The sequence below is a fragment of the Anguilla anguilla genome, chromosome 6, assembly GCF_013347855.1.
Source record: "Anguilla anguilla isolate fAngAng1 chromosome 6, fAngAng1.pri, whole genome shotgun sequence".
NCBI classification, from domain to species: Eukaryota; Metazoa; Chordata; class Actinopteri; order Anguilliformes; family Anguillidae; genus Anguilla; species Anguilla anguilla.
In genome coordinates this window covers 10,039,241-10,054,645 of record NC_049206.1, presented here as the reverse complement: position 1 = coordinate 10,054,645, position 15,405 = coordinate 10,039,241, and the positions used below count along the sequence as shown (strand labels likewise).

General features: G+C 43.1%; 1 long non-coding RNA gene across 3 annotated transcripts in view; it reads left to right on the top strand.

The window, feature by feature from the left end:
- LOC118229785 overlaps nt 1–15,405 on the top strand; it is a 44,541-nt gene that overhangs the window by 28,906 nt on the left and 230 nt on the right. For 2 of the 3 annotated variants that reach the window (XR_004765731.1, XR_004765728.1), the window contains exon 2: nt 13,716–15,152. This is a non-coding gene — a long non-coding RNA (uncharacterized LOC118229785). Of the gene's footprint in view, nt 1–13,715; nt 15,153–15,405 lie in introns of those variants that run through there. The other variant, XR_004765730.1, reaches the window with a different exon arrangement.

The window sequence follows — 15,405 nt, the reverse complement described above, 5'->3', positions numbered from 1 at the left end:
AATGACGAGTGTAATAAAAGAAAAAAAACTTGATATAATGGACTATTGTAAAATAGGGGACTATATAAGTTATAAATACTTGCTCATAAGAGCTATATAGATAACTCCACTATAGTTCAGTATGAAGACCTGTTGATCTGTATCATCTCAATATATTTGGAAGAAAATATGAGCAGAAATACGTGTCATATTTTATTTTACTAACTACTCATCAGATTCAAGTGTTTGCAGTACTTGGTTCTCTCTTTCAGAACTGATTAGCATAATGCTTCTGGCCTTTAACACAAGTTACATTCACTTGGGATTGTCTTTATTTTTATAGATACCCAACAGACAAACAGAAAATGTAAGATTCCTTGCATTCAATGCAGAGCTGCCAACTGTTCCTAGGTCCTACAGCATGTCCACAATGCGGCAAAGGATTAAAAAATATTTGTTTTTCAAATGCCCTTGAAACGGACTAAATATGAGTCATTCGTAATTTTTCAAAAAAACATCTCCCTGAACCTTACGCTCCATGAATGAAGATGATAGTAGCCACTGCGAAAACACGCATTTGCTGCAGCCTACAGCCAACAATGTCACACTAATCATTACTGGGCGATAAACTAACTTGATTAAAGGTTTTTTTTTATAGCTGTAATATATTCAATGGCCAGCTAGTTGACGACAGATCATGAACGCAAAATGAAAGGGCCACTGTCCAAAAAATGGCCGTGCTGGCTTCAAATATAAGAGCTGGAGAGGGCATACAAGGCCATGCTTCCTGTCAGCATTGCGCCAAATTCATATTTTGCTCAAGCTCCTCCACCTGAATCCATCTACAGTGAAATCATAAATTATTCTGTACAATTTGTGAAGCCCACAGATACTGCATTTAAATGAGTGGCTATATACAGTGCTCTGTTGGTGACTGTATCATGGGTACTGCAAATTGGATGTCGGCTAAAGCCCTTCTATCAGAATAAGGCTAGCGAAGGGTAGAGTTGGCCGTGAGGGTCAGAGGTCAGCAGGGTTTGGGAAAAGGTGGATCGTACGTCATGATATGGGCAGGTACAGGCTTCGTCTTTGCGGTAGCAATGAAGCACAGACCAACGTACTGAAGTAAGCTGAACTGCTACTATAGTGTGTTCTGGCTAGAAACATCAGTACATGTTATGATGAGCACTGTTGTTTGTTCCACTACCCCCCCCCCCCACCCCCACCCCCACCCCTGATTTTCAGGTCGTCTGAAATGAATTGTGTAGATGAAGTCTTTTTTGATCATGTCTAATAAGGCTATTCCTTTCACCAGGGGGTCAACCATTGATCAGGATATTATCATATCTTTTTATATTTTCAAATAAAGCTTCAAATGTTGTTACATCCTTGAAAGATCCACATTCAACATTTTTAATGAAGACGAGGCTGTGAAATCATACATTTTGGCATTTTGCCTTATCATCAGTGACGTGCTTTTATTCTCTTGCCAGCCAGTATTTACTAAATTAAAAATCATCGCCACAGGTGTACAAGTTAATTACAGCTTAATTGTCAGTCATATTCACTAAAGTCATTAAGGACTTTTCTAGCAGCTGCCATTTTCAGTAGAGGTGGATTGTGCAATTGGTGACATTTGGATAGACAGATGAGAGTTACTTAGAGAATAAAGCCTTTTAATATGCTAAATATTTGACACTTTGTCAACATCTTTATGAAAAAAAGCTTAGGGTGTGGATTTCTTAAAATTGTCTTTCATTTTTGTTTACAATTGTAGTTAGCAAAGTTCCTCATATCTACAGGCCTTAAATATCTAGGATTAAACTACTATAGGTTTAGGCAAGAAGATGATCAGAATAATGGACATTTCGCCTCCAGAAAGGGACGTTATATCACAGTGCTCTGAGCTATGTAAACTTAAGACTGCAATGAATTATGACCTGTGATTTACTGTATGAACTGATATAGGCCTAAATCTTTTACTGACAGTCCTCCACCATGTCCCAATATCAGTTGGATACATTTGACATAATCAGACAGCATTACAAAATTCAGAATTCAAGGGTTGGGGCCCATTTACAATTCTAAATGAAACTATTCAGCATAAAACGGTGCAAACTAACAAGATGTATATGCTTATTAAAAGCAACAATGGCCACAAGTCAATATGAAAATGAGCAGTATGGTGCTAGGCATCAGAAAATGAGAACTGGCATAACCGGGTAATCCATTCAGCGTCGCCTCCTGTAGGGCGAAAGAATGGAACTGACCTCATCATTGTCATACCGATAGCCTACTAAACAGTTACAGCATGCACCTATGAATGAGAGCATTTCAGCTGAAGCTGAGCTGCAATACCTCTAGATGGCAGTCAAGTCACACAGTTGTATTACTAATATTTGATTTTGAACCATTTCATTTAACTCCTGCTTTGTATAATAATAATAATTATTATTATTATTATTATTATTATTATTGTTGTTGTTGTTGTTGCTGTTGTTGTTATTATTATCATCATCATTATTATAATAAATCATGTAACACTGTAGAAATGGAAAACAGTCTACATGAACCTAAATGAGCAATTTCTCAATTTTCTCATGCTGAGTAGCATTTCCTTAGTCCCACCATAATTGTGGACAAGAATGGAGAATGATATTGATTAAATGTTCACAGTATAAATGTCTTCTGCATTATTTCTAAAGACATCATGAGGTCTGGAGTACTCTCAATAGAATAAATAAAAGATAATAAAAGATTCACTATAATAATAGATTTGAGCATTTCTTAGACATATTACCTTGCTTTTGGAGTCCCTTGTGATAATACTAATACTTCATTAGCAAGCAAAAAAAGCAAATGGACTATGGAAATTTAGGGGTTAAAAAGTTCAGGAAAAAATATTGACCAATCCTTTTGGCAAATCTATGAAAAAAAAACAGCTTTTACACTTTCATATTAGTAATGCTGTGACAATCCCTGTAATACATTCTTTAAAAACAGGTAACAGAAAATATCGCCCTCTTGTGGAAGAGAGTAAAGACAATTTTAACTCTATTTAGTGTTGCCCTCTTGTGGTAGAAAAATATATACAATGCCCCATCTTTAACAGGTCCCTTGTGTGTGTATTTCACCCCTAACACTCATTCAAATAAGGACAGCAACAGTAATAATACTGTAGCATAATGAGCACGGAAGAGGTCTTCATTACCACACTCAAATATGAAACGTTGAGAGCGAGCATCAGGTGGTCAGTTACCGCAGAAACGGGAGCTGAAACTAATTCTGGCGCACGCTCCGTGACCTGCGGTAACTCGGCTCCGCGGCCGTGACCGAGACCGCTCGGAATTCTGCGAGCGCACGTCCGCTCGGCGAGGCTCGCCCGTGACAGCGAGAGCGGCGAAACAGTTGGAGAGGTTGAACGGTAATTAACGGCCATTTTAAGTGCCTCATTTGCTTTTTATTCGAGTGGATTCACCCGGCGGTTTTTACGGCCGGGATCCGTCAAATCAGCCATGTCGCTGCGCATTAGGCATCCAGCATTTGGGTGCGTTAAGAAGGTTGGACAATGCAGCCAATTTCCCCTCAATGCTCATCGGAGGCAGCGGTAATTAAATAGGGAGTTTAATGACAGCTGGAAAGCCAGATGTCATCGGAGACATTGATTGCACTCATTGGTTTAGTGCCACCTTTTGAAAGATGAAGTTGTTAAACACACCAGTTATTGAAAGTCATTTTGTCCCACTTACGCGCGGTGGCTTTTTGGGTTTGGAGAGGGGCTGGCGCCGTGCCAAGCCCCCGGCCTGCTGCACACGCGCGTATTGTACAGTCAGCAGGCCCGCATCGTTTCGCCAGCCCAAAAATCGACCGCAGTGGCGTTTGCAAACGATGGGTCCCTGTTAATTTCCGATAATTACTCTCCCTTCTTGAGCTAAAGGGCAAAAAAACATTCAATTTAGCATTTGATACAGTTAGGAAGCGCTACCATATGCCCGCACGGGCTAAATAATATTCTGTTAAACCCTACAGTAGCACTGAAGCACGTAAGTTTGAATAAAACTGATGAAAGTGAATAATGAAGGTAGTCTTGAATGGGAGGTCATCACGTAAAGCGAGCGAATCACCGGGCACAACGTGGTTTACAATGGATGTGTTTAAACCGCAGGTCACCACCGCAGGTCACACTGGGTTTCACAGTTCTTCGTTTTATCCGACGGTGCTGGATGGAGAAGGGTCCCAGGGTGCGGTGTACAGCTGGAGTAAAGTGCGGGGCTCAACGAGAGAAGTGTTAATGGAACGTAAGTGAGATTTATTCCCCCCCTGCGCGTGATGGGAGGCGGGGCCGGGAGGGGCGGACAGAGCAGACAGCTGGCGCAGTCGCTGCAGGTACGGGGTGGGGTGGGGGGGGTGGGGGGGGTGAGGTACGTCGGCGGGTCCCCGTAATGAGGGAGAGACGGCAGGAACATGAGAACGGAAGTCCTGCGGTGCACACAGACGGCTCTTTGTTGTTTGTTTTCCACCCTCCAGACACACCGAGACGGCTGTTTGTGCAACTTTATCTTTTGTTTGATTTTTTTTTTTTTTTTTTTTTTTTTTAAATCTTTGAGACTAAGACCCTTTTTTTTTGTTTGTGTGTACCTGTCTAGTTTTCACTGGGACTGCTTTGGTTTGTTTGCTTGTTTCTTCGTAAGTCTGATGACCTAGGGAGACAATCTGGGTTGTTTATAAACCCATAACACAGCATTTCTGTACCTTCTGACCTCCAGTATTTAGAATTTGAGGAAGCAGTTTATTTGCAGGCATAGGGAGATGTAAAAGCGCCACAGTGCCGTACTTTACATACAGCACATCCAAAAATGGCGCCATTGGCGTAATTACTCAAAGGATTAAATGACAACCAGTATTTTCTGTTAAGCTAAAAAGTAAGTGTACGCTGGACTTTGTCTAGCAGAAAAGCATAAATTTGAGCCGAGCTCCATATGGACCAGTAATGGGCCATTTTCAATACGTCTGCGGGGTCAGAGGTCACGGGAGAGCTAATAGCGGGGGCTGTAATGGCGGGGGCAGCCTCCGCGTTCAGGTGGAGGGAAGATGATGTACATGCAAACCAGGTAATCGATGAAAACAACATTAGGTAATTTGATTGAAAATTCAGCTTGTGGTGTATTAATGTGCTGTGTACCCCTGACCCCCTGAGTACCTGCGGTCAATGTTGATTTGCATTGTCATGTCTCCCTATTCAGCAGTTATTGACTCGCCGCTATGAGCTACCCGTCGATAGACCGCATCTCGCCAGGGGCCCAGATAATGCTAACGCCCTCACCGGGCAGTTCCCCTGCAGCGCCATGTAGCGCCAATGCGTTTGTCCTCTGCCTTTTATTCTTTCTTTTTTTGTTTGTTTGTTTATTCGTCGAACGTCCATGCATTGCTACCTGCGGTGAAAATCTCTCAGCGGTGGACGTACACGTCTGCTCAGTTAACGTCACACGTTGTGGCCTGAGAAACAGAACAGGCTTCTTTTCGCTCTGAAATGACGAGAGCGATATTGCTTTTCATTCTCGCTAAGCGCTGGTCATGTATATTTATGCATGTATGAGGGGAATCCAGCAAGAGAGCTGCTCTGTCTCATTTGTAAAAACGCACTCAACACAACGGCAGCAAAAAAAAAAACAAAAAAAATGAAAAAAACGGCGCAGAACGATCTTTGGCGCATTAATATTCGGAAGGCGCCGAAGAAATATGGTATGCTGGCCATTCTCCAAGGCGAGAGGGTTTGCATACATTGCTTCTTACAAAAGATAATTCGTTTTATGAGTTTAATAAAATTTCATAAAGCTGTACAAAGAATTTTAAATGTGTGCCAATCACATTAATGGAGCAGGGCACGGGAGCAAACTGCTTAGAATGGCTGCAGGGAGCCGGGCGGCTTCTGCGAAATGTGCAAGGTTCAGGCCTAATAAACAAAGGTAAAAACGTGTCATAAATAACCACCTAAGGCGCCCCCCACCCCCCCACCCCCCCCCCCCCCCCCCCCCCCCGACCTGACTGCTAAAGACACTGGGCCGCGTTAGCAGTGCAGCCTCATAAGACTGGAGGGAAATGAAAACCGAGGAAATTAGCATTTGAGGCAAATTTCACTTTTTTTTTTCAAATTTAGCCAGCGGGCCGTTTTTGCTTTCTGCGAGCTACTGTGGCAGTTCCATCCTGTTGTAGACCGCCCCCCCCACCCAGCGAGTCGGCCTCCTCCCCCCGCCGCCCCCCTGCGGCCAGCGGACTGGCGAGCGGCGGCATTTCACCACTGCTCAGGAGTCGGCGACGGTGACCGTCCAGTGCCCGGCAGTACCGCGCGAGCTCCCCCGCCTATATTTACTCCATTATGAATATGCAGCGGCGGTGAGAGTAATTGGGCCAGACGTGCCACTGTCCGGCCAAATAATGTCAAAGTCATTAGCGGAGGACGCAGAGACCGCGCTGACAGAGAGGGGCCTCGGAAAATCCGCGGCCTGTCCACTCGGCTGCCTGTCCCGGCGGAACGACACCGCGCGGATGACACCGCGCCCCCCGCTGCACATGCAGGGGCGATACGGACCGCTGCATGACCTACATACGGTATGCCCCCAAAACCACATGTGTACACACACATACACACATACACACACACACACACGCAAACACACACACGCACACACACACACACACACGCGCACACACACGAAACCACATGCATGCACACACAAATGCTCACACACATACACACAAACACACCCACACACACATATAATATATACACGCGCACACACACGCATGCACACGCACACACACTCTCACACACACACACACACACATATGCACATTCCACACAAACTCACATGCGCACACGCATGCACACACACACACACACACTCGCACACACACACGCACACACACACACACAGCTGTCTGAAAGTATGATCCACAGGCCTGCTGAGAAACCTCCAGACCTCTCAGTTTTTGTGCGGGAGGCGGCTGGAGCCCTGGCTCCTGTCCCGCCCCGCCTAGCCCCATTCGGCCAGCCATCTGCGGGCCGTCTGGGAAAAGAACATCAGCGACCGCGCCCGCGCGGGCTCTCCCCTCCCCTCCCCTCCCCTCCCGGGGGAGGAATCGCGGCGGGATCCGGCCGCCGCGCGGACAAGCGCCGGGGCGAAGGTGTCAGGTCGGCCAGAGGTGTTTATTTTTCGGCTGGCGCGAGAGGAGGACGTGTAAATAAACAAACGGAACGTGAGCCAAATATTTTGACTTTGGTTCGGAAAGTCTGCTGGGCAGAGAGGGCCTCCTTGGTTATAATTCAGCAGTGTGTGCGTGTGTGTGTGTGTACATGAATATTTAATAATGATATTTAGACAGTGACAATGACTGATCAAACATCATGTCCCCGACGCTGATACAGGGTGAAATGTTGGTCAGGGCAGATGCCACTAAAATGGACCCATTGCAACGTAATAATTTCATTTTTCAATCGTTTATTTTTAGACATGTTTTAATTTATACAAATTTCAATTTTTGGCACGTGTATAATCGAGTTTGCCCGATATGCAAGTCCAAGTCCTGGTCCACGTTATTTAGCTGCAAGTCCCCAAGTCAAAGTCAAAAATGGTCCAAAGCCCAAAGCAAGTCACCAGCTATGACAATCATGCGTACGTGCACGTGCACACGTGGCTGTGAGTGTTGAGAATGCCTGTGCTTATTCTTCACTGGGATCAGTATCACTGGAATAGAATCTTGCAAGTTACAGTGCTGTTTAGCCCATATCCTGCATCTTCTCTTTTTGTTTGACGTTTTTAAAGGACGGAGAAGGTTCCGCAAGACCAAGGATCAATGGTGCGGTAATGGCCGCCCTGCCCCCATTACAGCAGTAATGGAACGTGATAAGAGGACAGCGTTACACCGAATGCTTTTCCCTGCAAGACAAAACTCCTGCTGAATCGCCTGGGTTGCATGTCAAACATACCCTCACTCGTGGGAACTAGCCAATCAGAGATCCCTGCTGTGAACACAGATCTGAGATCAGTGCTGGGGAAATGGAGAGAGAGCAAGGAAGCAGTGTAGAAGGTGACCTCAGATCTGTCCAGGGTGGGAGCTATAAAATATCACCTTGTCCTTACAGAATCTCGGAGAACTGCACTTATACATTAGACCTAAGGCTTCAGTTATTCAGGCATCAGTTCTGTTTTTCCTTGCACATATCTTCATATGAACTTGACTGGACTCTTTGCAATTACAAAAAAAGAATGACAGAAATAGAAATAATTTAAATCTTAAGTGAAACATCTGTGAATGTAGTAAGTGAGGTGTGCCTCACCTTCCTCCCTGTCTTCCATTAGAGAACGAAAACAGGTTCAGAGAATAGAATTTAACAACTACTTCATCGCTACTTTTGAAATGTTCATTTTAAAAGTTTATCCTTTAGTTAGTTCGGTAATTCTTTTAAGCCCTTGCTAGTTTGATCAAAAACAAGAAAATCACGCACACCCAATAAGAGTCACAGGTGCGGGCTACAAAAATAAGTCACAATAAATTGAAATTATGTACACCCACAGATGTTCCCATGTTTTGACATACTGAAAAAAGGGCAGCACACGACAACAGAAGGATCTGATTAAGACCCTAGTGTTTGAAATGATGGTTTTAAAATAGGTTTTGTTTGTGGGGATGCATACTTGCCTCTAAAGACTCCATTATTACACAGTAAAATGTCCAGTGTTAATTCAACTCTTAACAGATAACATTTGGTCCCACATAGAGCCGAATTAGCACTGGCCATTTTACTGTGTTCTTTTCTGTGTACTGTCTGGAAAATGAATGACAGCTGTAGTGAAGTTATGCCAGGAAACACACAAACACACACACACACACACAATATAGAAAGACAGTCATAATCATAATCTACTATCAAATATTGCAACACAGTTTGATATGCAAAAATACATCCGGTACTTTCTCAAGCCAATATACATGCCATTTATGTATTTTAATCACATGCATACATTTCCATATAACAGCCTCTCTCGATCCTTCAACCCTGGTTTGGACTGTGAGAACAGCATGCGGGGTTCAAAGAGGATGTCCCCACAGCACAGAGGCCTTATTCATATATACTGTACACACAAACACACACACATGTGCCCATAGCCTGAACAGGAGTGTGTGTGTGTGCGTGTGTGTTAGGAAGTGTTCCCTTGTATAACTTCCCTACAACTGTCATGCATAGAAGCCAGTAAATACATCAGGTATACCAGGAAACACCAGGTTTCATACTGTATCCCCAATATACATCCAGTATCCTAGAATTCCTGTGTATATGTTAATCTAATGAGTACATAGAAGGCTCCCTTTTAAGAGATGATGCTGAAAATGTCTTTAGAACCTAGGTATTCAGCATGAAATCACTATGAATCTAATTCTGTTTCATTTTTCCATTTAAAACAGGCATGTAAATCTATCAGAAAATAAAGGACATTTAGTACAGCCAGACAATCTCTGCAAACATTCAATTAGCACTTCATGTAAAATAATCTGGTGTGAAAAATTAAGCCTTTGTTTCCAATTAATTCCCCAAGCCTTAATTAGAGGCATAGATTTTCCATATCTGAAGAAATTAGTCGCAAGACTGATTTGAATAAAAAAGTGTGCCAAAAAACATCAATGTGTTTCAACCACTGCAGAGTGGAGCCAAAACACTGCGGCTGACGTGCACGGGCTGCTTTCAAGGCAGTGATTCACAGTCCGGGATTCAAAATCCATTCTCCATGATTAAAAGAGGAGCTGGAATTGAACCGGTTTTTGAATTGCTTGTAAGAAAATCATAAATGCACACCGTGAAGCCATACAAGGCAAACAGTATCACAGTATTAAAGTATACAGTATCGCTTTGTCTGAAACCCACAGTGTACATTGACCGAGATAACAATGCCACAGGGGAAAATTGACCATCAAAGGTTTTCGCTCACCTCACCCAGAAAGCTCGCCAGCAAACTAGGTAACAGGCTGCTAACTTGCTCTGTCACTGGCTGCATTTAAAAATGCCCTCCCTCACTGCTGATCCTGGATCAGTGAGCGGCAAATGTGTTGTTCGGCCCTCTGCGCCGCTCCAAAATCATTAGGGACTGACAAACCATGCAGCAGTTTAATATCCAGCCACCACGATATTTATTTAAATAGAGACAAACTTTATCAGTAACAATACTGTACACTTTACAAATGCCTTACTAATATACAAGCAAATGAATGAAGCGATTTTCTATACTTACAATAATAACACTCATAGGGCCTGATTTACCTTTAGCACACGCAAAATGAATAACACAACCAATGATTGGTGCACAACAAATATCATGACCAATCATTGGTCATGTTATTGGATTTGCGTGTGCTAAGGGGTTTTGCACATACTCAAGGTCTTAGTACGTCAGGCCCACTGTGATTTTTGCTACTGTAAATCCTCTGCCTCCACTTGATTCCCAGGAAGGTGATCATCTTGCGTGCTGTCTAAACTGTCATTGAAAGCTGGTTATGGGTTTGAATGAGCATTTCTTTCGCACCTGTCTCCCAGTGTTACTTACAGAACTGAACATTTATGCAAATCCTTAATTTGCTTGGTTACAATCTAACTGCTTTTTGATGGCTAGTTCTCGTGTCTTCACACCTCTGTAAGCTTTAAATGTCCCCAAAATCATGTTCACTAGGGCAGGCCAGAATATTAGCAGCTGGAAGGTTTGAATAATACATTCAATCCCATGACACATTAGGCCTCCTGGAACTGACCTCTTAAAGAAACTAACACCACAGAGGTCAGCAATTTGTATGCTACAAATAAATTCCTGTGATTGTGAAGAAAATTTCACACTCTTCATAGGTTGCAAATCCAAAAATTTGGGCAGTGGGGGTGGGGGTGGGCAGGGGAGTGTGGCTGACATCCGGCCCCATGCAGGATTTTATTGGCCATATCCGACGCCCGTATCGGTTCGCGAGTAACCGTGTCGAGCCGCCCCCCCCCCCCCACCACCACGTGCAGTGGGGCCGGTGAGCAGGCGGAAACGGGGAGAAGCTGATCGGGGCAAGCGCGGGGGGGGGGGCGATCGGCATGGAGCCAGAGCAGCGGCGAGCGGCGGGGGGCCTCGGCCCTGCTCTGCTAATGAGATCAGCGGGAGCGGCGGGGGCGCCGCCATCTCGCCAGCCTGGCTCGCACCCGACAGCCGATTCGTCTTCGCCCCCCCCACCCCCCCCCAGCTCCAGGACCTGCACCGTCCGGGGCAGTTTACTGCTCTGCGTCCGAAGAGACGGTCGCTCGACCGGAGCCTGACTCTGACACGTCGAACTGCTGACCAGCTCTATTCAGTGCGCAGGAAGAGAATTCTGATTGGCTTACTGCCCCTTCACATTCTAATGTGATATTGCGACTGTTACGAGGCTGAACTTCCACTACTCTCTCTCCGCCCTTCGTCCGTCCTTTGAGCTAATTCCATAAATTACGTCGTGGCGGCGTCTCACCACAGCCCACAGACGGCGCTTTCAACAAATCTCGGGCAGGAGGCGCTGCAGACGGGGTCTCAGGCCATCCATTGTCTTTGCTCCTGTTAACAAAGACAGGGGAGAAAATGAGCGATGGCCGCCGCTGCTTAGCCATATGAAGAGGGTTTCGCCCCCCTAACGTTCGCTCTTATTTCCCACAGTGAGCCGCTTTCCGCTTGATTTTTTCCCCTCTCTGCTCCAGAGCCATTGGTTCTTGAACCTAATAGACTTGGAAACCTTGACATGCATCTCCAAAGGCTCGTATTAAATCTAAGATGTCAAGCGAGAGACCCAAACTGCCACGCTGAACATCAATTCTCGCCATAGGAGGAAGTGTTCTTGTCTTTGGCTGTCAATAAAATGTGACCTTGAAAAGAATATCGTGACCTTTGGATCCATTTGTAACATCCCCCATTGCAGCTGCTCTCTCAAACCATGCATTTAGGAAACAATAAAGCACAAGAAGAAAAAAAAACACATTTACAGGAAGGATTCCAGAATAAAACGTTCATACATAAGTATTGATCTTGTTTGCTTTCAAAATTTTATAAACTATTGTTGGAACACGGTTGAATAGCTCGATATGATAACAAGACACTAAATGGGTAACTAACTAAAGGATAAAACAAATCACCAGTTTGCCTATTACCATGACCATGAAACTCTGCCCTGGAATTTAAGCTCTGAGGATGAAATACTTGATATTCATAACATAACATCTTTAACCATCAGCAACAATTATCAACACTGCACCCAACCTATTATCATTCCTTTGAAAAATGCTGATGATAAGCCACAGCTAATAAACTACAACACCTGATAAAGCTGATCCTTACCGCTATTTTTATCACATAAGAATTTTGCTGGAATAGCAGACCGTGAGTTTTGACAGTCACAATTTCATGTTATGTTGATGAATTGATTCTAATCTAATTGAAGTATCTAATGCCCCAGTAGAAGAAATGAATATTAATCAGTTAGGATGGGGATTGTGCCTTGCGATATTCTATATGAAACAGCCATATCAAGCCTTCAGTGCCACACACTAAAAGCCGTCTCTGTGCCATATTCAAATACTCGAATATTCTTTCCTACTCACTAACTGAAATAAACAGCTATTTATAATCATTTAGTTTGTGGTTGTTAGCATATTAAACAATGCAATGAGAGGCCACGGTCCTAATTAGCTAAAGGCCACACAAACTATAATTACAGTAGCTGATTCAGTGACCAAGCTGCGCATTATTAAATTCAAGCTAGTCAATTTTCTTGAACCACACATATTTAATGACTTCCAAAGCATACGCACTCCAGGGTGCATCATAATTTCAGCACGAAGGGTCCATCAACAGAAAACAAAATTCTCTAGTTAGTTATTTGCTTTAAATTTGCAAAATGGTACCCAACAGTAATATCTGCTGGGATTCAAAATGTGTCTCCTCTCCAAAGCTGTCCAAAGCAACATGAAAAAATCTTCACTCAAAATATATTGGGCCTATCGTTATTACTATCATCCTCATCATCATCATCATCATCATCATCATACTTATTTTTTTATTATTTTTGTTGTCCATGCATATATTTATGCCAATAGAGTAAAAAAACAGCACAGGTTTTTACTATTGTACAGGTTTGAAGGAGAACATTTAAATTCCATTGAGATACTGATAAGGAAGACCTACAACAAAGATAAAGATTAAATTCAAGGTTAAACTGTCTCTTTGATACTCAGCAAGTATCTTCAAGGCATCATCTTTGTGACATTCTGTTTGAAGCAGTATGCACCTTTCTAAGAATTCATCCATTCACATTCACATGTGCTACAGCTGGTATTTCATTGCACAGGCTAACCTACGAATACTATTAGACCTCACGTGGATAAAATATCTATTATTATTGTTGTTGTTGTTGTTGTTGTTGTTGTTGTTGTTGTTGTTGTGTCCGATGGAGGTAGTACTAATAGCGGTATGCTCTTGGTACTTTTTTTCTACAGTGGGTTAGCCTGTGACGAGTATGCGAATATGTATAGTCCTAGTGCCTGTCCCTTCACTGTTCAACTACGTTTTGAATATGAACCTCGCATATGAGGAGGTATTTTATTCACACATAACCTCTGACAGGTGGAGCAGACCATCACAGATGGATCAGTAGCGAGGAGGATTCTAATTTGATTCACTGATGCATTACAGATTGGTGTCTGACATGGGCTGACAGGGGCCACGATGTGGGCGCGCTCCGGAGACCAGTCTCGCTGTCGCGAACCCGAAGCCCGACCGCGGACGGGACTGAGCCGACACCTGAACATGCCGAGCGCGGCGGCTTCGCGAGACCGAGACGCCGCGCGGCGGGATGAAAAATGGGCAGCCGTCCAAAAGACAGACGAGTTGTAGACACAGTTAACATATTGATTCTGTGTCACTGGATCACTGTTTGAGAGCCTTCCGGTGCACTCAGTAAAGGTCCTACTGCAGGATCTTTCGTCAGGTGTTGTTCATAAGGTAAACTAAAGACGTGGACGCTCAGAATTTTAATGTATATACCCACAACTCATGGATACGCATAAATGCTTGGGATTACACACAGTCGAGTTATTTATCGCAAAATTTACCCGGGATGGCAACGGATATTTAAAAATAAACACAAGTTAAATACGAAGAGCAGTATAGCAAAAATATAACATATAGATATATAACAGTGCTACATATTCAAATATGAAAAAACTATTAAACCTAATGCATTAACTGTGTACCCGATACCGAGTATTCCTGCCTGTTAGCACAAACCGTAAACAAAATGACCATAAGAGGTCACCCGTGTCTCTCCACTAATACTAAGAAATGTTTCTGTCAGTGGTTTTAGTTTATGTGTGGAGCATAAAACCTGATAAATCTGTGATGGCTGGACCACTAGGCTACCCCGATTCACGCCACAAAGGAATGTGTTTTGCTGCCAATTTTTAAGTGTAAGTAACAACTACTTGCAAAGCTATTATTATTATTATTATTGTTGTTGTTGTTGTTGTCATCGTCATTTTGTTGTTGCGCTGTTGATACTGCTGCTGCTTTAGTAAAAATGGTGCTGATTATTTTTGCAAATCTTTTAGTGCAAACTACAACTACTTTCAAAAATGCCTTTTTCTGAAAAAAATAGCCAGTCTTGCCAAACATCAGCCATTCAAGACCTGCCCTTCAAATCTCAATATGTTCTATAGCACTTGACTGGCTCTTATATTGGCACTTGTGCTGCAGACATGACAACTCACTCAAAATTAGCATTGCAACTTGACTCTCACACAATCACATTTGTGATTTTTACACTAGTTTCAATTTAAGCTTGAAACATCAAATATTATTTATGTATCCTCAGCTACAACAAGCTCTCTTCTTCCCTAATAATGTTGTTTAAAGGGACACAAAAATGCAAAATGTATAATGTAAAATATTTACTGTGCATCGTCTATTCAACAACCATTAAATGTGATAGTAATGTTGAATGAGTATGCTGTAAGGTGTTTATTGCATCATAATGCTCTTAATTATTATAATAGTACTGAAAATGTTTGGTGTAAATTGTGATTAATCATGCCCTTCTCACAAGGAATAAATAGTTTCCACATGAAAATTAAACTGCCCATTTTTATTCCTCTTGCACCTTTCCCCCACCATTTGCATGTGAAATCAGGTGGAACATAATTTGGCTGGAGTAGAATTTTGATCTACAGAATGAAAACCTGGGTAGACAGGCAGGCCTGTTTTTTGTTTCAAAAAAAAAAAAAAAAGGTCAGTTAAAATTCAAAATGGGAGCTCTACCGATAACAGGCCTTGACACGCTGTTTTCAGACAAACCCTATATGTTACCAATATCTCGGTCCTCCATCAC